The sequence below is a fragment of the Heterodontus francisci genome, chromosome 8 (assembly GCF_036365525.1).
Source record: "Heterodontus francisci isolate sHetFra1 chromosome 8, sHetFra1.hap1, whole genome shotgun sequence".
NCBI lineage: Eukaryota > Metazoa > Chordata > Chondrichthyes > Heterodontiformes > Heterodontidae > Heterodontus > Heterodontus francisci.
This window is the reverse complement of record NC_090378.1, coordinates 30,351,951-30,376,180: the sequence shown is the minus strand read 5'-3', so window position 1 is coordinate 30,376,180 and position 24,230 is coordinate 30,351,951. Positions and strand designations below refer to the sequence as shown.

At 43.2% G+C, this 24,230-nt stretch overlaps 1 protein-coding gene across 3 annotated transcripts in view; it reads right to left on the bottom strand.

Annotated features, from left to right (window-relative positions):
• LOC137372731 (very long chain fatty acid elongase 1-like) overlaps window positions 1–22,958 on the bottom strand; it is an 89,210-nt gene extending 66,252 nt beyond the window's left edge. Inside the window, exon 1 of one of the 3 annotated variants that reach the window (XM_068036899.1) lies at window positions 22,937–22,958. The gene's annotated coding sequence lies outside the window, so the exon portion shown is untranslated. The other 2 variants (XM_068036894.1, XM_068036896.1) reach the window with 2 other exon arrangements.
• Between the last annotated feature and the right edge of the window lie 1,272 nt (window positions 22,959–24,230).

Genomic DNA, 24,230 nt, shown 5'->3' with positions numbered 1-24,230 from the left:
TGGAATACTGCGTGCAGTTCTGGTCACCACATTACCAAAAGGATGTGGATGCTTTGGAGAGGGTGCAGAGGAGATTCACCAGGATGTTGCCTGGTATGGAGGGCGCTAGCTATGAAGAGAGGTTGAGTAGATTAGGATTATTTTGATTAGAAAGACGAAGGTTGAGGGGGGACCTGATTGAGGTGTACAAAATCATGAGAGGTATAGACAGAGTGGATAGCAAGAAGCTTTGCCCCCCCCCCTCCCCCCACCCCAGAGTGGGGGATTCAATTACAAGGGGACACGAGTTCAGTGAAAGGGGAAAAGTTTAGGGGGGGATATGCGTGGAAATTTCTTTACACAGAGGGTGGTGGGTGCATGGAACGCTTTGCCAGGCGGAGGTGGTAGACGCGGGCACGATAGCGTCTTTTAAGATGTATCTAGACAGATACATGAATGGGCAGGAAGTAAAGAGATACAGACCCTTAGAAAATAGGCGACAGGTTTAGATAGAGGGTTTGGATCGGCGTAGGCTTGGAGGGCCGAAGGGCCTGTTCCTGTGCTGTAATTTTCTTTGTTCATTTAGAGCATTGATTATTTCAGCCAAAGCAAGCTGAAACAGAGGGGACAAAAACCATATGGAAGTAATTTGAAAAAAGGAAATTGTGGGAGCTGCATATGGAGCCAGCTGGTGAAATGTTCAAGTTGCTTGGAGGAGAAAAAGAGGTTCGTAGTGGGATGTAGTTCGAGAGGTGGAAAGTAGACTTTGAGGGAATGGGAAACATTAGTTTGAGTTCTAGGTGGATATTCACGCCTCTTGAGTTATGAAGTAACAGTTAAATAAAACTTGACAAAAAAGGTAGCACAAGCTGTTTGTTGCTGTTGATGTCACATTCCACATTGTTAATTGGAAAGTCGTCATGATCACAACCTTGTGATTGTGCTGCAATGATGCCAAATCTCCACAAGTCAGTAGATGAGTTCTGTGGATTTCCACAAAATAGATAGTACTAGGTCATCTCCCCACATCTAATAGATCAAAATCCTGGAACTCCCTCCCCAACAGCACAGTGGGCATACCTGCACCAGATGGACTGCAGCAGCTCACCAAACCTTCAAGGGCAATTAGGGAGAGACAAATGTTGGCCTTGCCAGAGATGCCCACATCCCATGAAAGAAAAAAAAAATTAGACAGTGCATCAGTCTGCACAACTGCATATTGGTGTAAAGTACTTCCTATTGAAGAAGTTTTGTAGAGTAAACCCAGAATTAGGGTCCAGACTGATTCAGGACAGGAGTGTAGGAGATGGCATCCACCATGCTGTTTCACACTGCAGCATTCCAGAGCCTAGGCCAAGCCCTGACACAGGGCTTTAAAAAATACAAACTTCGCATCAGTATGGAGTGAAAAAAAGCTTTTCACTAGTTCTACTGTCCAGCACAGACCTTTTCAACCCTTCACCTTACATCTACATGGACGTTCAATATGGGAAGAAACTGAAATAGTTGATGCTGGCACACAAGACAACAACTTGGAACACAACAAATTCAGATTTCCAGCATTTTGCCTTTGTACTTCAGAACAGGCCTGTCCAGTTTTTTCAATAGCACACTGGCAAACAGGAAGAAATACAAGGTAACTACCAGATGCAAAAAAGGTAGTAGTGACATTAATAGCTGAAAAGTGGTAAAAAAAAAAAAAACAAACAGGAGGCAGAATACAATGCAAAGGAATAGATTGACCCATTTATGCAGAATAGCAACTCGGGCTGTGAAGGCCTCCAGTCAAACATGCCAAGCAGTCACTATCGACATTTACAAACAAAAGAATGGGCACCTGAACAAGACATCAGAACACTGATAGAACTATACCCCAACGAGAGTCAGCATGCCAAGGAATATATACAATGTAGCAAGAATGGTGTTAAATCATGTTCTTGAAAAGCCTCTTTTCCCTTCAATGAAGTTGATAAGATAAGGTTTTGAAGCACAGCCTATTCATGGAAGAGGGTCAGTATTAAATTGGATTAAAAAACTGGCCTAAGGACAGAAAACAACGAGTCATAGTAAATTATTTTTCAGACTTGATAGACAATGGTGTTCCAAAAGGTCAGTGCTAAGAACATGCTTTTTTTGTTATATATGACTTAGATCTTGGAATATATGGAGGAGAATCAAAATTTGCTGATGACACCAAACTGAGGAGGATATGAACCTCCTGCAACAGGACAGATAGGCTAGTAGAATGGGCAGACAAGTGGCAGATGGAATTTAATACTGACAAGTGTGAGGTGATGATTTTTGCAACAGGGATAGGAGAGGCAACATAGACTAAATGGCACAGTTCTAAAGAGTGTGCATATGCATTGATCTTTGAAGAAGGTGGCAGGACAGAGTGGTTGGCAAAGCATATGGGATCTTGGACTTCATAAATATAGAGGCATGGAGTACAAAAGCACAGAAGTTATGCTGAACCTCTATAAAGCTCTGGTTAAGCCCCAACTGGAGTATTGCACCCAGTTCTGGTTGCTACACTTTAGAAAGGAGGAGAGTCCTGAGAGGGTGCAGGAGGAGATTTACCAGAATGGTTCCAGGGATGGGGGATTTTGGCTACAAGGTTAGGTTGGAAAAGCTGGGGCTGTTCTCCTTAGAACAAAAAAAAAAAAGAGATTACAACAGGCTTAGATAAGTTAGACAAGGAAATACTGTTCAATTAACTAGTGGTATAAGGACTAGGGGACACAGTGGTTAGCACCGCAGCCTCACAGCTCCAGCGACCCGGGTTCAATTCTGGGTACTGCCTGTGCAGAGTTTGCAAGTTCTCCCTGTGACCGTGTGGGTTTTCGCCGGTTTCCTCCCACAGCCAAAGACTTGCAGATTGATAGGTAAATTGGCCATTGTAAATTGCCCCTAGTATTAGGTAGGTGGTGGGGGAATTGAGGGAAGGTGGGGATGTGGTAGGAATATGGGATTAATGTAGGATTAGTGTAAACGGGTGGTTGATGGTCAGCACAGACTTGGTGGGCCGAAGGGCCTGTTTCATTGCTGTAATAAAAAAAGATGCAGGGGAATAGGAGGAAAATTTTTTTTTTTTTTTTTTTTAAAAAGACAGCAGTTGGCAACAACTGGAACTTGCTACCCACAAGGGAGGTGGAAGCGGAGGCAATGACTTCACAAAAGGAAATTGGATGGCCACTTGAAGGAAAGACCTGTAGGGATAGCTCCATGGAGACCCAGTGTAGAGCTGATGGGTCAAATAGCCTCCTTCTGTGCTGTAAGTGATTATGATTCAGGGATTAGTGAAAGGGCTGGCAACATGCTGGGAGAAGGCAACTTTCCCAAACCATGGATCTACTGTAAATAATGATAGGAAGCAAGTGATGTAAAAATAAAAGCATGGCATCTCCCATCTGTTTGGGAATTAGATTGAGCAATGGGTGGGCATAAAACAAGAGGGCTGCATCCAACAGGCAAAGAAAAATGGTAAAAGATTTTTTTTTTTTTTTGAACTTAGTCAGTCAAAGGAAGGATCATTGCTGCCTTGCAGACTGGTGCATGAACAGGCTTGGAGACGCCACCTTCCAGGTACGCACAGACACATGTTCTGGACGCAGGACTAACACGTGTTACTTTATGTTGTAAAGAGGGCTTAAGAGTAAACGTCTTCAATAATAAAAGAAAAAGTGAATAGTTAAACATCACTGTCTCTAGCTTTATTTCATGGGTAAAAAAGACTAGCCAACATTGATAACTCTGCAAATTAAAATAGCACTTAAAACAGAAGTAGCAACTGATTCCAAATCAATGATACTTAACAGTACTTACAAAGGAGTAGCAACTCTGCACCCAATTTAGATTCATCTTGTAGGCACTGACTAGCCCATAGACACCTTGAAGTGCTTAGATCATTTAGGAATTTGTTGAAACAAAAGAATAGACAGCAGCAATTACAGGAGAGGTGGTATGTCGTAGTAGTAGTATTGTAACTGGACTAGTAACCCCAAGGCCCAGGCAAATACTCTGGGGACATGGGTTCGAATCCCACCATGGCAGATGGTGGAATTTGAATTCAATTAATAAATTTGTAATTAAAAAGCTAGTCTAGTGGTGATCATAAAACCATTGTCAATTGTTCTAAAAAGCCATCTGGTTCACTAATGTCCTTTAGGGAAGAAAATATGCTGTCCTTCCCTGGTCTGACCTACATGTGACTCCAGACACAAAAATGTGGTTGACTCTTAAATGCCCTCTGAAATGGCCCAACAAGCTGCTCAGTTGCACCAAAATTACTACAAAGTCTAAGAAAAAGAATGAAACCTGATGAACCATCCAATCGACAAGGCAAACCCAGCCCTGTTAACCCTGCAAAGTCCTCCTTACTAACATCGGAGGGCTTGTGCCAAATTTGAGAGAACTGACCCACAGACTAATCAAGCAAAAGCCTGACAATCACTCAATCATACCTTACAGACAATGTCCCGGACACCATCCCTGGTTATGTACTGTCCCACTGGCAGGGCAGACCCAGAGTTGGCAGCACAGAGGTATACAGTTGCGAGGGAGTCGACAACATTGACTCTGGTGAAGCCTCATGGCATTAGATGCAAGGAAACCTCTTACCCCCTCAGCTGATGAATCAGTGCTTCTCCATGTTGACCAATTGGAAGCACAGAGAGCAGTAAGGGCACAAAAATGTACTCTGGGTGGGGGACTTCAATGTCCACCACCAACAGTGGCTTGGTAGCACCACTACTGACAGAGCCCTAAATAACATAATTGCTAGACTGGGTCTGCAGGTGGTGAGGGAACTATGATGGAAAAACCTACTTGATCTCATCTCAGATGCAGCTGTCCACAATAGCATTGGTAGGAGTGACCACTACACAGTCCTTGTGTAGACCAAGTACAGTCTTCACATTAAGGATACCCACCATTGTGGTGTGCAGCACTACCACTGTGCTAAGTGGGATAGATTGTAAACAGATCTAGCAACTCAAAACTGGGCATCCATGAGGCATTGTGGGTCATCAGCAGAATTGTACTCAATCACAATTCTGTAATCTAATGGTCGGGCATATTTCCCCCCCACTCTACCATTACCATCAAGCAAGGTTGGGGGGGGGGGGGGGGGTGCTGGGGGGCAGGCACCCCTGCTTCAATAAAGGGTGCAGGAGAGCATGCCAGGAGCAATACCAGGCATAGCTAAAAATAGAGGTGTCTCAACCAGGTGAAGCTACAAGCCAGGACTACCTGCATGCCAAACAGATCTAAGCTCTGCAGTCCTGCCACATCCAGTAAGTGGTGGACAATTAAACAACTGAGGTGGCTCCACAAACATCCCCATCCTCAAATGATGGGGGAAGCCCACATCAGTGCAAAAAAGGCAAGGCTGTAGCATTTGCATCCATTTTCAGCCAGAAGTGCCAAGTGGATGATCCATCTCTGCCTCCTACTGGAGGTCCCCAGCATCACAATTGAGAGTCTTCAGCCAATCTGATTCACTCCACATGATGTCAAGAAACAGCTGAAGGCACTGGATACTGCAAAGGCTATTGGCCCTGACATTACAATAGAACTGTAGAAAAATTACAGCACAGAAGGAGGCCATTCAGCCCGTTGGGTCCGTGCCACCAAAAAAAAAAGACAACTTACGCTCCAGAACTAGCCACGCCCTGAGCAAAGTGTTCCTGTACAGCTACAACACTGGCATCTACCTGGCAATGTGTAAAATTGCTCAGGTATGTCCTGTGCACAAAAACAGGCCCAATCCAACCCAATCAATTACCGCCCCATCAGTCCACTCTGGATCAGCAAACTGATGGAAGGGAAGTGGTTGTCAACAGTGCTATCAAGCAGCACCTGCTCAGCAATAAACTTGCTCACTGATGCTCAGTTGGGTTCTGCCAGGGCCACTCAGTCCTGACCTCATTATAGTCTGGGATCAAATGGACAGGAAAAAAGAAAGCTGAACTCGAGGGGAGGAGAGTGTGACTGCCCTTGACCAAGTAGCCCTAGCAAAACTGGAGTCAATAGGAATCAGGGGAAAAACTCTCCACTGGTTGGAGTCATATCTAGCACAAAAGGAAGATGTTTGCAGTTGTTGGAGGTTAATCATCTGAGCTCCAGCACATCACTGCAGGAGTTCCTCAGGGTAGTGTCCTGGGCCCAACCATCTTCAGCTGCTTCATCAATGACCTTCCTTCCATCATAAGGTCAGAAGTGGGGAGGTTCACTGATGATTGCACAATGTTCAGCACCATTCATAACTCCTCAAATACTGAAGTAGCCCATGTGCATATGCATCAAAGACCTGGCCAACATCCAGGCTTGGGCTGATAAGTGGCAAGTAACATTTGTGCCATACAAGTGCCAGGCAATGGCCATCTCAGAGAATCCAACCATCTCCTTGACATTTAATGGCATTACAAATCCCGAATCCCCCACTATCAACATCCTAGGGTCACCATTGACCAGAAACTGAACCAGCCCACAAATGCTGTGGCTACAGGAGGAGGTTGGGAACTGTGCAAGTAACTCATCTTCTGACTCCCCAAAGCCTGTCCACCATCTACAAGGCACAAGTCAGGAGTGTGATGGAATACTGTCCACTTGCCTGGATGGGTGCAGCTCCAACAGTCAAGAAGCTAGACACCATCCAGGATAAAGCAACCTGCTTGAATGGCATCCCATCCACTACCTTCAGCACAGAAGTGCAATTGCAGCAGTGTGTACCATCTAAAAGATGCACTGCAGCAACTCACCAAGGCTCCTTTGACAGCACCTTCCAAACCCATGACCTCTACCACCTAGGACAAGGAGACCAGATGCATGGAACACCACCTGCAAGTTCCCCTCCAAGCTACACACCATCCTGACTTGGAACTATATCGCAGTTCCTTCACTGTCTGGGTCAAAATCCTCGAACTCCCTTCCTAACAGCACTGTGGGTGTGGACCTCAGTGGTTCAAGGCAGTTCACCACCTTCTCAAGGGCAATAAACACTGGCCTAGCCAGTGACACCCACATCCCCCAAACAAATAAAGGTTGCATTACTTCACTCGTCACTCACTTCCAGTAGAGTAGCTAAAAGCCAGTTTAAAATTAATGATTAATAGTACCAGATCTTAATATACAAAATCTTCAAGAGACTCCCACTTGATAATTGAAGCCCAGCTAGGTTACAATTCTACTACTCTCATGCCATCGCCCACCCAACTTCATAGCAAAATTCACAATGTGCACAACTGGTGCCACACTGGGGATGAGGAGTTCAACTGACATTTAATTCAAGCTCAAAGCTGTGACAATGCAGAAGTGGAAAAAAAAAACACAGAATAAAAACCAAAAGGTTTCCACAGCTGGGAAAAAAAGAAAAAGATGTTGAGTAAAAATAGGATTGGGTTCTGCTGTGATTTCCCATTGGAGCATAGTCTGCTGAAACCTGCCACAGATTGGGTTAAGATGGCCAATTGTGTGAAGCACCAGAGAATGCAAGGTGCCTGGAAGGCAACTCTCTTCTTTCTCTCCCCCCTTTCACCTAACCAAAATAAACATAGCACCTTTTGAATGTTACCAGTACAGTTCAGAAGTGGACAGTAGCCACCTTTTCCTGGTTGGAGTACAACAAATGTCAATGCGAGTTGGTTTGAAGTTCATTGTAACATCTTTAATCAGGCTATGCTGCCTTGTCATTAACATCTGTGGGAAGATTAATTTTACCAGATATCCTTCCTGTTCTGCCAATCCATAGGATCATCTGGTTAGTATCCAATTTGCAAGGGGATGGGGGTGGGGTTGGTGAAACAGTTTAGTTTCATAATGTGTATAGTGCAGACTTCAAAACAAAAAAATATATATACTTTATGCTGCAATACTGGAATGAACCACAGACAAATTTAAAGGGCACAGACTTAAATTATGGCTCATGGAATAGAAGGGAAAATCAGCAACATGGATACAGAATTGGCTGAGCAACAGGAAACAAAGTAGCGGTTAATGGATGTTTTTTTGGGATGGAGGAAGGTTAGTAGTGGAGTTCCCCAGGGGTCAGCGATGGGACCCTTGCTCTTCCTGATAAATATCAACGACCTAGACCTTGGTGTACATGATACAATTTCAAAATTTGCAAATGATACAAAACTTGGAACATCTGTTAACTGTGGAGGATAGTGTTGAATTTCAAAAAGACAGACAAGTTGGTGGAATGGGCAAACAAGTACCAGATGAAGTTCAATGCAGAGAAATGTGAAGTCCTTCATTTTGGTAGGAATAACATGGAAAGACAAGATAAAGGGTACAACTGTAAAGAGATTGCAAGAGCAGAGGGCCCTGGGTGTATATGTGCATAAGTCATTGAAGGTGGCAGGACAGGTGGAGAGCACAAGTTAATAAAGCATACAGTATCCTGGGCTTTATTAATAAAGTACAGAGCACAAGAGCCAGGAGTTTACGTTGCGCTTGTACAAGACATTAGTTCAGCCTCAGCTGGAGTACGGTGTCCAATTCTGGGTGCTGCACTTTAGCAAGAGTGAGAGCGAGAGCGCATGAGAATGGTTCCAGGATGAGGAACTTCAGGTATGAAGACAGATTGGAGAAGTTGGGACTGTTTTCCTTGAAAAGTCCGAGACGGGATTTGATAGAGGTATTCAAAATCATGGAGGCGTCTGGACAGGGCAGATAGGGAAAAACTGTTTGCACTTGCGAAAGGATTGAGAACGAGAGCACAGATTTAAAGTTCTTGACAAAAGAAGCAAAAAAAAAAAAAAGACAAGGAAAAACTTCAGTGAGTTGTTAGGATCTGGAATGGACTGCAAGAGAGTGTGTGGTGGAGGCAGTTTCAATCAAGGCATTCAAAAGGGAATTAGATAGTTATCGAAAGAAAAAAAAAAAATGTGCAGGGTTACAGGGAGGAGGCACGGGAATGACATTAGGTGAATTGCTCAGAGAGCTGGTGCGGACACAATGGGCCAAATGGTCTTCTCCTGCACTGTAACTTCTTGTTTAAAACTAACAATCCAAAGTCTTTGAATACTAGAATCTGGCAGCATTGAAGGCTACTTGGCCCATCATACACTGATTGAAAGATTGCAGTCAGAGAGCAAACATCTTTTGAATATTAAAGTTGCTTTTTCAGAGCTTTTGTTATCTTTAACACTCCTCTTTATTCAAGCCACATGCAGTTTCCACAAGTTTCAGTCTTACTTATAATAGTTACCCTAATTATCAAACTCTCTCTTCCATGCTTCATCCAATTACAAACTGAAAATTGAGGCAGATTAATCCATGCCTGCATCCATAGCCTTTCCCATTTCATCTCCAATGAGCCCTTTATACATTTAAAAAAAATAAATTTGCCATTTTAAAAAGTTACCCAACAGTCTGACCTTTAATTTTTTTTTGCCTCCTTTATACTTTTTGTACTCCTCTTGCTTGTAATATAAAACCTAGGATTAGCAATGTAGCTCCAAGTATCATTTTAAACTTCCTTTTTCATCCAAGGAATACCAGCATTTGCTGGAAATTATGGACCCACTTCTGAAGATTTAATATGACATTGTTATACAGCCAATAGTGGGATATCTACAAGAGGGTTTATAGAATGGCTCATTTCACCAGCTTGTTTCTGACATCCAGAATAATGCAGATTTTTAAAAGATTACAAAAGCAACTCTAGCACAGTATTGTTTGTCAGTGTGGAATTCTTTATTATAAAAAGGATTGTCAAAAGGGTTAAAACTAACCCAAAATTATAGCCCTGTCAAAATATCCAGGTTAACAGAATAGACACCAACAGACCTCACAAATGAGCACCAGCCACTTCGAGACTGCACAATGATAAAGAAAAGGGTACAGGGTAGCCTGTAATTCCCCACTTATGGTACATCTCTCTTCACTTGAGACATGCAAATACATAGTTTCTGAACCCCAAAGATGGAAAGCAATGCAACAACTTGCATTTATATCGCACCTTTAAGTGTAGGGAACCATCCCAAGCAAGAGGCAGTGAAATTAGTGAAAGTTAGATGAGCTACCCAGGAAGATAGAGTCAGTTATACAGCACAGAAACAGGCCCTTCGGCCCACTGTGTCCATGCCAGTCATCAAGCACCTATCTATTCTAATCCCATTTTCCAGCACTTGGCCCGTAGCCTTGTACGCTATGGCGTTTCAAGTGCTCATCTAAATACTTCTTAGATGTGAGGGTTCCTGCCTCTACCACCCCTTCAGGCAGTGCGTTCCAGATTCCAACCACCCTCTGGGTGAAAAAGTTTTTCCTCAAATCTGCCCCTTACCTTAAAATCTATGCCCCCTAGTTTGTCACCTCGAAGGATGAAAGTTGCTTCCTATTGATGCCCCTCAAAATTTTGTATACTGCAATCAGGTCCCCCCTCAGCCTACTCTGCTCTAAGGAAAACAACCCTAGCCTTTTCAGTCTCTCTTCATAGCGGAAATGCTCCAGCCCAGGCAACATCCTGGGGAACCTCCTCTGCAATCACATTCTTCCTATAGGACAACCAGAACTGTACACTGTACTCCAGCTGTGACCTAACTTGTGTTTTTGCAGCTCCATCATAACCTCCCTGCTCTTATATTCTATGCCTCGGCTAATAAAAGTATCCCAGATGCCTTCCTAACCATCTTATCTACCCGTGCTGCTGCCTTCAGTGATCTATGGACAAGTACACCCAGGTCCCCCTGTACTTAGAGGCCTGCTCAGGTCAGGAAAAAGGAACCCAACCAAACCAGAGTCCCTCCGCTTTGGCCCCGGGCCCGAACCCACCCAACCATCAGTTTACTTACTTTCAGGCTTGGAACCTCCAGGCAGCTGCAGCGCATGTGATGTCATAGTGACGTCACTCGCTCACTTCAGACTCAGTTTCGTCCTGGACTCCAGCTCAGGTAAATTTTTTTTTTTTTTTTTTTTTACTTTCAATACTTACTAGCAGAGCACTTACTGTGCGTGTCCAGCCCGACTGACCCCAAAAGCCTGATCCTGAAGATGGGCCCAACCCGAACCCAACACATGTTGTCAGGTCCGGTGCCAGGCCTCCACTTTGTATGGTCCTACCATCTATTGTATATTGCCTTGTCTTGTTAGTCCTCCCAAAATGCATCACCTCACACTTCTCAGGATTAACTTCCATTTGCCACTGCTCTGCCCACCTATATTGTCCTGTAATCTAAGGCTTTCCTCCTCACTATTTATGACACCAATTTTCATGTCATCTGCAAACTTACTGATCATACCTCCTATATTCACATCGAAGTCATTAATGTACACTACAAACAGCAAGAGTCCTAGCACCGATCCCTGCGGTACACCACTTGTCACAGGCTTCCAATTGCAAAAACAACCCCCAACCATCACCTTCTGCCTCCTGCCACTAAGCCAATTTTGGATCCAATTTGCAAAATTGAATCCCATGGGCTCTTACCTTCTTGACCAATCTCCCATGCAGGACCTTATCAAAAGCTTCACTAAAGTCCATGTAGACTACATCAACTGTTTTACTAGTCTCAATTTGGAATGCAAAACGACATTTTAGATACAGGTTCTGTTACAAACAAAGCAGGAGGTAAACATTACTTCCTTTCATTAAGGAAGGAATCACCTTTCTTGATTAGGTAATCAATAAAACTCCCTGACGTCACCCAAATAGTGGTGCTGAGGAGACTGAAGACCATTAGTTTCATGAACTGATGGCAAACAATGCCTCAAGTGCTGGTCAGCATTAAATTTTTTCCTCTTGACATGAATCCTACATAGCCTCCCTTAGAGGGCAGTGGGTAAAGACAAAGATGAGCTTGGCTACAGACGACTCAAAAGAATATACTTTGATTAGCCATCACAAAAATAAGTGTCAGACAAGGTATACAGGCAAGCAGAGGTATGCTTTGCAACTATCTCCCAAATGGAGGATCCCACCATTGAGCAATTACCCCACCCATAACAGGTCAAGACCACAGATTTGCATACAAATAAAAGCATATCTAAATTAACAAGCTGAACACCCAAAGCCACCAATTTGTTTTCACTAAAGAAAAAGTGTATAATTTTCCATAACACAACCTTCACCCCCAAGACAGTCCCACAAGGTGAACTAGAACATTCATGAGACCATTGACAAATGGATTGCTTTCCATGATTCAGTCTCCAAACTTTCATAAAAAATTGAATTTGACTGTCACCAGGAGACAGTGACCTCACTATCACTATCCAGCATCGCCTATTCAGCTCTGTGGGATGCTGACTTTCTTTTGCCTATGATCCATGCTGGAGGTCGCATTAAGTGGAAAAAATAATAAAGTTTGTATTTGTATAGCAGCCTTCTTCATGTTCAGGCCATTCCAAAGCGCTTCAACCAATTACTTATTTTTGAAATGTAGCCACTACTATGTTGGCAAGCATAGCAGCCAATTTGCACAAAGTCCCACAACAGCAATGAGATAAATGGCCAGAGTTAAACATCAGACTTGGCTCAGTTGAGAGAGGTCTCAACCACTCAGAATATTGTGGTGTTATGACCAGGTGTGAAATGTGTCTAGGGGTCTTTTGCTGTCTTTACTTGGTCTTAGTGCAACAGGGTTTAATTTTAAACACTGTTTTGAGCTCCCCCTTTGTGAACCCTTGTTTACAGTTTTCTAATTATGAAGACAAAGAAACCAATTCACACAGACTGTGGCTTAAAGAAAGATGAAATTTATTAAACCTTAAGCGTGAACCATATTCAAGGTTATGGATATATGACGTGCCCACACAAGCAGGGACAGAAAAAAAAAGATTAGACTAGTTTGAGGCAATTTCTTGCTACTGTTTTTTTGAACTCGCTGTAGTCCTTGATATAAGAGACAGGATTTATAATCATCTTGAAAAGAATAAGTTCATTAGTGATAGTCAGCACGGTTTTGTGACGGGTAGGTCGTGCCTCACAAACCTTATTGAGTTTTTTTTTTGAGAAGGTGACCAAACAGGTGGATGAGGGTAAAGCAGTGGATGTGGTATATATGGATTTCAGTAAGGCGTTTGATAAGGTTCCCCACAGTAGGCTATTGCAGAAAATACAGAAGTATGGGGTTGAAGGTGATTTAGAGCTTTGGATCAGAAATTGGCTAGCTGAAAGACAGAGGGTGGTGGTTGATGGCAAATGTTCATCCTGGAGTTTAGTTACTAGTGGTGTACCGCAAGGATCTGTTTTGGGGCCACTGCTGTTTGTCATTTTTATAAATGACCTGGAAGAGGGTGTAGAAGGGTGGGTTAGTAAATTTGCAGATGACACGAAGGTCAGTGGAGTTGTGGATAGTGCTGAAGGATGTTGTAGGGTACAGAGGGACATAGATAGGCTGCAGAGCTGGGCTGAGAGATGGCAAATGGAGTTTAATGCGGAAAGGTGTGAGGTGATTCACTTTGGAAGTAGTAATAGGAATGCAGAGTACTGGGCTAATGGGAAGATTCTTGGTAGTGTAGATGAGCAGAGAGATCTTGGTGTCCAGGTACATAAATCCCTGAAGGTTGCTACCCAGGTTAATAGGGCTGTTAAGAAGGCATATGGTGTGTTAGCTTTTATTAGTAGGGGATCAAGTTTCGGAGCCACGAGGTCATGCTACAGCTGTACAAAACTCTGGTGAGACTGCACCTGGAGTATTGCGTGCAGTTCTGGTCACCGCATTATAGGAAGGATGTGGAAGCTTTGGAAAGGGTGCAGAGGAGATTTACTAGGATGTTGCCTGGTATGGAGGGAAGGTCTTACGAGGAAAGGCTGAGGGACTTGAGGTTGTTTTCGTTGGAGAGAAGGAGGAGGAGAGGTGACTTAATAGAGACATAAGATAATCAGAGGGTGGATAGTGAGAGTCTTTTTCCTCGGATGGTGATGGCAAACACGAGGGGACATAGATATAGGACAGATGTTAGAGGTAGTTTCTTTACACAGAGAGTAGTAGGGGCGTGGAACACCCTGCCTGCAACAGTAGTAGACTCGCCAACTTTAAAGGGCATTTAAGTGGTCATTGGATAGACATATGGATGAAAATGGAATAGTGTAGGTCAGATGGTTTCACAGGTTGGCGCAACATCGAGGGCCGAAGGGCCTGTACTGCGCTGTAATGTTTGGAAAAAAAAAAAAAAAAAAAAAAAAAAAAAAAAAAAAAAAGAGTCTTTTGTTGGGGCCCAATATTCTTCATAAACCTTGTTCACATGAGATTTTTTCTGAGTAAGTCTTCATAAGATTCAGTTCTGTGGGAAAAGATGAAGGCAGACAAACATACAGGAGAGGAGATTTTCAGCCCATGAGCACAGTGTTCGGAGTTCAAAATCTGTTTTTCCAGTTTAAAACTCGTAGTTGGCCAGCAGGTAGTCATGTGATTGACTTGTTTGACCAAGTTGGTGTACTGGGGGGGCAGCGACCATCTCCCTTTGTTTCCAGAGTGTCTGGTACTATGCAAATGTCCTTCCAGTCAGGAACTTGCAATTTAAGTTTTAATGTTCATGTGGCAAAATAATATGTGTCTCAGTCTTGGCAGGGTGGGGGGTGGTTTGCCTGACAGTGGGTTCAAGAGCATGCTAGAGAGGAGTGCATTATTTAAGTTAACTACATTACAATAAAAGTGGGTGTGCTGTATTAAATGTTTCCCTTCCTACTTTGTTACAACATATGAGCAGGAGGCAGCCCTCAAGCCAGTTTCCAAATGAGATTATGGCTGATCTGTGACCCAACTCCAGATACTCGAATTTGCCTCATATCCCTTAATACATTTGATATATCAATTATAAATTTTAAATCGGAGATCAATTGCTGTTAGTTCTATACACAAATTTCCTAATTTCACTCATGAAAGGCATAGCTCCAATTTTTACACTATCAGCAGAAATAGGGTAGATTCTCTGTTCCAATACCTTGAAAGCTCCAAATCAAAAAACCACCAGGCACAACCTTAGTTTGTGTAATCTCAACTTAATCCTCAGCGTGCAGGTAACATTCTTGTAAATCTATGTTGCACTTCAAGGCCAATATATCTTTGCGCTTTGTATGGTTGCAGCTTAACTTCTACCCTCTTGTACTCTAGATACAAGGCCAGCATTCCATTAATCTTTGATTAAAAGTGAACAGGTACCAAAGTCCCCCACATCTTTGGACTTCCACTAGTTCTAGTTTTTCACAATTTGGAAAAAGTATCCTGTTCTACTTTTTTCCTTGAAGATTCAAAATAGATGACAACCTCACATCTACCTACATTGAAATCCACTTATCAGTTTTTCCCCACTTAACTTATCAATACCTCTGTAGTTTTACATTTCCATCTACACTGCTGCCCACGAATCAGCACATTTGGATATATGGTTTTCTATCCAAAAGGTCACCAATAAATGCTGTGAATAGTTGAGGCCACAATACAGTTCTTTGCAGGAAGCCACTATCAATTAGAGAACCTGCCCATTATCCCCACAGCCAATTTCCTAACCAGGTCAATAATTTCCTCGACTGTTAGATGAAGGCAACTTTATCAAATGCCTTCTCAAAGTCCATATAAAACATCTGTAGACTTTCCCCTATCCACTACAAACAATTTTTCAAAAGAAAATCCATCAGGCTCAAAGCATGATTTATTCCCAATTCACATTGGCTGTGATCAGTTGAAAGTTAAAAAAAGTGTTCAAACACCTTATGTTTAGAGATAGAGATACAGCACTGAAACAGGCCCTTCGGCCCACCGAGTCTGTGCTGACCAACCACCCAGTTATACTAATCCTACACTATTCCCACATTCCTACCTGTCCCTATATTTCCCTACCACTTATCTATACTAGGGGCAATTTATAAAGGCCAATTTACCTACCAACCTGCAAGTCTTTTGGCTGTGGGAGGAAACTGGAGCACCTGGAGAAAACCCACGCAGACACAGGGAGAACTTGCAAACTCCACACAGGCAGTACCCAGAATTGAACCAGGGTCGCTGGAGCGGTGAGGCTGCGGTGCTAACCACTGTGCTGCCCCTATGCTTGATTATATACAGTCCAGTAAATTGCCTTTTGGAGGAGATGCTAAACCACAGTCCCATCTGCCCTCAGGATAGTAGAGATTCCATGGCACTTTTTTGAAGAATAGCAAGACAGTTCTGAAAGTCTGTTTCTTGCATTTCTTGCCCATCCCCAATTGCCCTTTAGTGGTGAGCTGCCTTCTTAAACTGCTGCCATCCTTGGGGTGGAGGACCACCAGTGCTGTTAGGAAGGTAGTGCCAGGATTTTGACCTGGTGACAGAAGGAACATCAATATAGTTCCAAGTCAGGATGGTGTGTGGCTTGGAGGGGAGCTTGCAGGTGGTGGTATTCCCATGCATGTGCTGCCCTTGTCCTTCTAGGTGGTAGAGGTCATGGGTTTTGACGGTGCTGTTGAAGGAGCCTTGGTGAGTTGCTGCAGTGCATATTGTAGATGGCACACACTGCTGCCATTGAGTCAGTGGCAAAAGGGAGTGAATTGGGTGCCAAGCAAGCCAGCCACTTTGTCCGGGATGGTGTCGAGTTTCTTGTGTTGTTGGAGCTGCATCCATCCAGGCAAGTGGAGTATTCCATCACACTCCTGACTTGTGCCTTGTAGATGGTGGACAGGATTTGGGGGAAGACAGGAGAGAGAGTTACTTGCTGCAGAATTCCTAGCCTCTGACTTGCTCTTGTAGAGAAAGTATTTATGTGGCTGGTCCAATTTCAGGTCAATGGTAACCACCAGGATTCAGCGATGGTAATGCCATTGAAAATCAAGGGGAGATGGTTAGATTCTCCTGTTTGAGATGGTCATTGCCTGGCATTTGTGTGGCAAGTAACATTCACACCATACATCAGCCCAATTCTAGATATTGTCCAGGTCTTGCTGCATCTGGACACTGACAGCTTCAGTATCTGAGGAGTCACAGATGGTGCTGAACATTGCACAATCAGAAAACAACCCAACTTCTGACCTTAATGTAGGGAAGGTCATTGATAAAGCAGCTGAAGATGGTTAGGCCTAGGACACTACCCAGAGGACTCCTGCAGTGATGTCCTGGAGCAGAGATAATTAACCTCCAACAACCACAACCATCGTCCTTTGTGCTAGGTTACGACTCCACCTTCCTCCCCCCCACAAAGTGTACAGTCAAGCATGTTTAAATGGATAATAAATCAAGCACAGGAAATCCAGCTAATTGTTCCCCTGTTGCCAAGGCAATGAAGCTCAACTATACCCACCACAAAGTTAAAAATGAGAGAAGCCGACTGACTTAATAATGCAAAATGATTTCCCCACCAAAACACTTGAATCATCTCTAGAGATGAAATTGGGTGGGGAAGGGGAAAAAAAAGTCAGATGCAAATCAGTCCAAGGTTGGTTTCAGCTGCTCATCTTCAAAACGAGTCCAAACCTTTATGATCATCTTATTCTGAGGCATACCCACAAGATTTGTTTCTGCAGTGTAGACTACCTCCAATTGAAGCAACCATTTATGGAACTGGACACTGCTCCTGCTGAGATCATCCACTACAGCATCGAGTCACTGACTGATCCAACAACGACCACCATCTTCCTTTGTGCTAGGTATGACTCCAACCAGAGAAGAGTTCTCCCTTGATTCCTCAGGCTCCTTGATGTCACTCTCGGTCAAATGCTGCCTTGACATCAAGGGCAGTCACTCTCACCTAGAGTTCAACTCTTTTGTCGATGTTTGAACCAAGGCTGTAATGAGGTCAGGAACCGAATGGCCCTGGTGGAACCCACAGTGTCAGTGAGCAGGTTATTGCTGAGCAAGTGCTGCTTGATAATATTATCGCAACACCTTCCATCACTTTACTGGTGATTGAGTGTAGACAGATGGGGCAGTAATTGGCTGGGTTGGACTTGTGCTGCTTTTCATGTACAGGACATACTTGGGTGATTTTCCACATTGCCAGGTAGATGCCAGTGTTGTAGCTATACTTGAACAGCTTGGCTAGGGGTGCAGCAAGTTCTGGAACACAAGTAATCAGTTCTATTCCCAGAATATTGTCAGAACCCATAGCCTTTGCATTAACCAATGCCTGCAGCCATTTCTTGACATCATGTGGAGTGAATTGGATTGGCTGAAGACTGGCATGCAAGATGCTGGGGACTTCAGGAGGAGGCCAAAATGGATCATCCATTCAGCACTTCTGGCTGAACATTGTTGCAAATGCTTCAGCTTTATCTTTTGCATGGATGTGCTGGGCTCCCCCATCATACAGGATGGGGATATTTGTGGAGCCACCTCCTCCAGTTAATTGTCCACCACCATTCACAACTAGATGTGGCAGGAATGCAAAGCTTAGATCTGATCTATTGGTTGTGGGATCACTTAGTTGAACAGAGTGTTCAGTTTCTGCAGTGAACATCCCCAATTCTGATCATCATGGAGGGAAAGTCATTGACGAAGCAGTTGAATATGTTGGGCCTAGGATACTTCTGAGGAAGTCAGGCAATGACTTACAGCTGAAAAACAAAAACAAATCGGCCTCCAACAACCACCTTTTCCGGCTAGGTATGACTCCAGCCAGTGGAGAGTTCCCCCTAATCCCTTCCCAGATTCCCTTTGACTTCAGGTTTGCTAGGGCTTCTTGATGCCACACCTAATCAAATGCTTCCTTAATAAATATCAAGGGCAGTCACCCACCATCCTCTGGAATTCAGCTCTTTTGTCCAGATTTACACCCAGGTTGCAACGAGGTCTGGAGCCAACTGTTTCTGGTAGAACCCAAACTGAGCTTTACTGAATAAGTGCCGCTTGACAGCACTGCCAATGACCTCCCCCCTCCTCATCACTATGACTTGAGGTCACCTGATAGAGGCAAATGGCCAGACTTTTTGCCCAGGACATAATGGGCAATCCTCTACATAGTCAGGTAGATGCCAGTGTTGTAGCTGTACTGAACAGCTTGGCTAGAGGGATGGTTAGTTCTAGTGCAAAAGTCTTCAGTGCTGCACCAGATGTAGCAAAGGCTCAAATCATTCAATATCACATGGAGTAAACCAAAATTAGCTGAAGACTCCACTTCTATGATGGTAGGGACCTCAGGAAGAAGCAGAGATGGATCATTCATTTGGCACATCCAGCTGAAAATGATTGCAAACGCTTCAACCTCATCCTTCATCACGTGCTAGGCTCTGCTATGATAGAAAGGATGGCGACATTCATATAACCTCCTCCTGTCAGTTGTTTGATTGCCCACCATTCACTACTGGATGCAATAGGTTTGCAGAACTTTGATCTGATAGCTGAATAATCCTGCAACCAACTGTCAATATTTAAATAGTCAATAGTCTTGCTGGTGGAACAGAACATACCTAGGGATGGTGATGGATTGGTCTGTTATGTTGGCTGAAAAGGTATAATTCTGTGAGAATGTATTTTAATGCAGATGACAGAAATGGACAACAAACCATCTGTAGCAGAACACATGGACTTTAAAAATTATTTCACAGCTAATCCCATGATTGTGTAGTACAACAGGCATGCTCTCCACACCACCCTTCACTTTAAGGCAGCAGTTTCTGCTGCGTACAATTCTGTGGTTGAGCAACATCTGGTACTGCACATTGGTCAGTGTGCATGAATCTAGATGGAGTTAACAGGCTGTCCACAATGGAACCTCAACCTGCCTTCAACTGACCTGCACACATCTACATTTTCCAGAGAACAATAGCTAGAAATTAGAAGCTGGTACAACAGATTCACTCGCCACTGAGCCCATTAGATAATCCCAAAAGCTGAGACCAGACAATTCAGTACTAGCTGGGGATCAGAACCAGAGCCTAGGAATTGGTTGTTTAAAAAAAAAATGTTTTTTTTTTTAAAAAAAAGTTAGTGGCTGCTTAAATGGAGGCAGCATGCTAGTCTCCACAAACCAGATTTTCCTCTTCTGTGCTCAAGTCATAGACTAGACTAGTATAGCAGAAGGGGGCCATTTAGTGTTGAAAGTTTGTGCTGGCTTTCTCCCCTCACACCACCACCCCCCCAAAAGAGCACTCCAGTATTCCCCAACTCTTTCCCTAGTTTGAATATTTATCAAATTTTCTTTAAGGCTACTATTGATTCTGTATCCACAGATCAGGCAGTGCAAACTTCAAATCCTAAATCAAAGTTTTCCTCATGTCCCCTCTGATTCTTTTGACAATGACCTCAATTCCATGTTCTCTGGTTATCAGCCCTTCAGCAACTGGAAACAGTTTATCTAAATCATTCATTTTAAATCAAAAATCCCTGCTTTTAAAACTCCAACTTTTCCAGTCTCTTCAGGTAACTGTAATCCACATGGACAGAATCATTCTAAAACTTCTTCTGTACTCTCACCAATATCCTTCCCTAAAGGGTGGTGCCCAGATTGGAGGCAATATCCAGCAGGGGCCAAACTGTTAGTTATACAGCACAGAAACAGGCTCTTCGGCCCATCGTGTCTGTGCCAGCCATCTATTCTAATCCCTTTTCCAGCACTTGGCCCGTAGCCTTGTATGCTATGGCATTTCAAGTGCTCATCTAAATACTTCTTAGATGTGAGGGTTCCTGCCTGTAGCACCCCTTCAGGCAGCATGCTCCATATTCCAACAATCCTCTGGGTGAAAGAAATTTTCCTCAAATCCCCTCTAAACCTCCTGCCCTTTGCCTTAAATCTATGTCCCCTGGTTATTGACCCCTCCGCTAAAGGGAAAAGTTTCTTTCAATGCCCCTCATAATTTTGTATACCTCAATCAGGTCCCCCCCCCCACCCCTCAGCTCTAAGGAAAACAACCCTAGCCTTTTCAGTCTCTCTGCATAGCTGAAATGCTCCAGCCCAGGCAACATCCTAGTGAATCTCCTCTGCACCCTCTCCAGTGCAATCACATCCTTCCTATTGTGTGGTGACCAGAACTGTACACAGTACTCCAGCTGTGGCCTAACTAGCATTTTATACAGCTCCATCATAACCTCCCTGCTCTTATATTCTATGCCTCGGCTAATAAAGGCAAGTATCCCATATGCCTTCCTAACCACCTTATCTACCTGTGATGCTGACTTCAGTGATCTATGGACAAGTACACCAAGGTCCCTCTGACGCTCTGTACTTCCTAGGGTCCTACCATCCATTGTATATTCCCTTGCCTTGTTAGTCCTCCCAAAATGCATCACCTCTCACTTCTCAGGATTAAATTCCATTTGCCACTACTCTGCCCATCTATATTGTCCTGTAAGCCAAGGCTTTCCTCCTCACTATTTACAGCACCACCAATTTTCATGTCATATCTTTGTAATTTTATGCTTCCATCTACACTGCTGTCTGTATCAGCAACTTTGGATATGTGGCTTTTTAGTGTTTAACAAAAAAAAAATTACAACTTGCTGCCTTTTATACTCAAAAAAACCTCGAAAATGCTAATCATCTTTGGTTGGACTAAAGATTACACAACTAAATTTGTCTGATCCTCTGGCCTTTTAAAAACATGCATTCTAGGTATACCCACCTTACTCCATTTTTCCTTCTATTTCCTCCATCAAGGCACACAAAAGGAAAACCTGCATCCAAAGGCAGATATTCTCCATTCTTGAAGTTTTAAAAATTTGTTCATGGGATGTGGGTGCCACTGGCGGGGCTAGTATTTAATCACCCATCCCTAAATGCTTTCAGTGGGCAATTAAGAGTCAACCACATTGCTGTGAGACTGGAGTCACATGTAGGCCAGACCAGGAAAGAATGGCAGATTTCCTTCCCTAAAGACAGAGAACCAGACGAGTTTTTACAACAATCGACAATGGTTTCATGGTCACCATTCGACTAGCTTTTAATTCCAGAATTATGGATCGAATTCAAATTTGAAAGCCTTCACTGTATTAATGCAAAGATTCATTTGTACCCAGTTTCAGACTTTAGAAATTTCCTGATAAAAGTAAAAGCTGAACACAAAATCTTAATTAGAAGAACTCTTCCCCCCACACACTAGCACACAATTCTATGTCCAATTACCTGGCAACATTAGTCAATAAGGTCAAGGTTGTAACATGAATTTTCAGCAGCCGATTCAGGATCAAATTCCTACCCTTTGCTAGGTTTTAAGACTTCGCAAAAATCGTTAACTTGTAGCTTGTGCAGAGGGGCTTTTAACCTCTCTCGCTAACCACCATCAAGCAAGAAAAAAAAAATTTGATGCTAAAGCTCAATTGTAAGTACTTCTACCTAAGCAGGAGTTTCCTCGCCTCAGTAACCAATTTGCAATATGGCCCAACCAATCCCACGCCCGAGGATCGGTATTTTGTAATTATTTGCAGCATGAAGGAAGGGAGGTGCTTTGAAATGAATGAGTGTCTTCAACAGAAAGTTCTGCTGGGATATTAGAAACCGGAAATGAACATATGGAATTTTTTTAAATGTTAAAGTTTCTCCAAAGTCCTTTCAGCCATTATGAAGAGAACTGATATACAAATGTAAAAGCAATAATTCACGTGAGCCCGGTCGCAAACCCTCAATGTTCCCAAGCGACAGAGAAAAACAAATAAAAAAAAGTTAATTGCACTAAAGAACCACGGGGAAGTCACGATCCAAGTTACAGACTCGAGGCTAAACACAACGATTGGTTTCTCAGACTTGGAACCGGGTCGTTTAACTCGGGTTACTACAATCTGGGACACCGGGCACAAGTTTAGAGGCAAAGCTCATTGCGATCATCTGATCGGCCCGAACCAACCGGTTTCTCACTCTCCAGACTTCAACCGAGCAAAATTCAGGCCAGCTCAACACCCTCCCCCTGAAGGGAGAAAGACTAAGGCTAAGACTAAACGAAACTCAAAAGGAGAGAGAGAGAGAGACTGGGCTCTTACCGTATAATCACTCACCGGTACTCCTGCACTTGCCGGAGTTTCTGGAAAAGGAAGACAGCCCCAAAGTTAACTTATCTCGCCCAACCCTTACGATCAGCTGATGGAGGACAGCCCCTGAACCTAGGGCAGGGACTTACCGGTTGGATGGAGATGAGAGCAGGGTGGTGGGGGAAGTGATGGTAATCTGAACATTTATTTGTTAACAAGGAAGTGGAGGGGAGGAGGACGACCTCAAAACGGCCGTGTAATTGACAACTTGTGACTGTAACCGGCGCAAAAGGAGAATTTGCACACAGGCAGGGAGCTCCCTCTCTACTCAATGAATATTGATGATTAAACAGAAGTTTGTAATAGTGGCTAATATTTTCCACTTCCGAGTGGAACAGTCCGCTTCAAGCATAGTTTTCTTCCAAATGCTGTGAATTTGTCTGTTTTTAAATCCAGTGTTCCTGGATCGATCTTTATGCAGTCTATTTCTCCCATTTTAATGTACAGGAAAAAAAATATGTACCAAGTATGAAAATGATTCAGCTCAAAAATGGCCTGGGTCGAAGTTACTATTAACTTTATTATAAACAGCTAAATCAATTCTAGCAGCATAAGAGTTAGAAGTGTATTTGGAAAAGCCAAAGAAAGATAGGCTAGCAATGACTATATATATATATATATATATATATATATTGTAGCACTGAAATGTGAAGTTATCTATTTATGTTCGTGTCTAGTATGCATCATTACACCACCGCTTATCAGATTTGAGCAAGAACTTAGGTGAAATAAAGGATATCAAATATTCAATTAGCTATAAATAATTACCAACAGAAAAGCACAGAACAGTGTAAAGTTGCTATGTTTTTTTGAAGCTATTAATCTTGAACTGCAAATAGTTAGAAGGGACCAATCAAAAAATGTTAATTGTGACATCTTGAAATTTGCCAATAAAAGTAATTATAATCCACAAGAAAGCCAAAAAAACCCCATTAACTATTCTGAAGAAAATGCTTACTTTTACTCAGTTGCCCATACACAGTTGTAGACCCATAGAAAACATTTACTTGGGGGGGGGAAAGACTATTCCTGTATCAGTGAGAACAAGACTTCAACTTACTATTCTTCAACATGTATCTCTTGGTTAGCTGCCATCCATATCAATTATGCCAGCCTCTCACCTTTTAACTTCGGCTCCACCAATCACCTCTGCCGAAGTTCCAACAGCCAACCCAGCCCAACTGCCTTGCATCTTTCAGTATCCCTTCAACAGCCCATTAATAGTTCTTTGCACTCAAGCTTGTTACATCCTGTCCAGAGTCTCAAATCCTTCACAAGGGTTGTCAGCCCTAGAAGCTGTTCTAAAGTCTCCAGGAATTAAAGATTAATCTCCAGGGCACTGCAATGAGCAACATGGGGAAAAAAGCTCAGGGGCATTAAAAA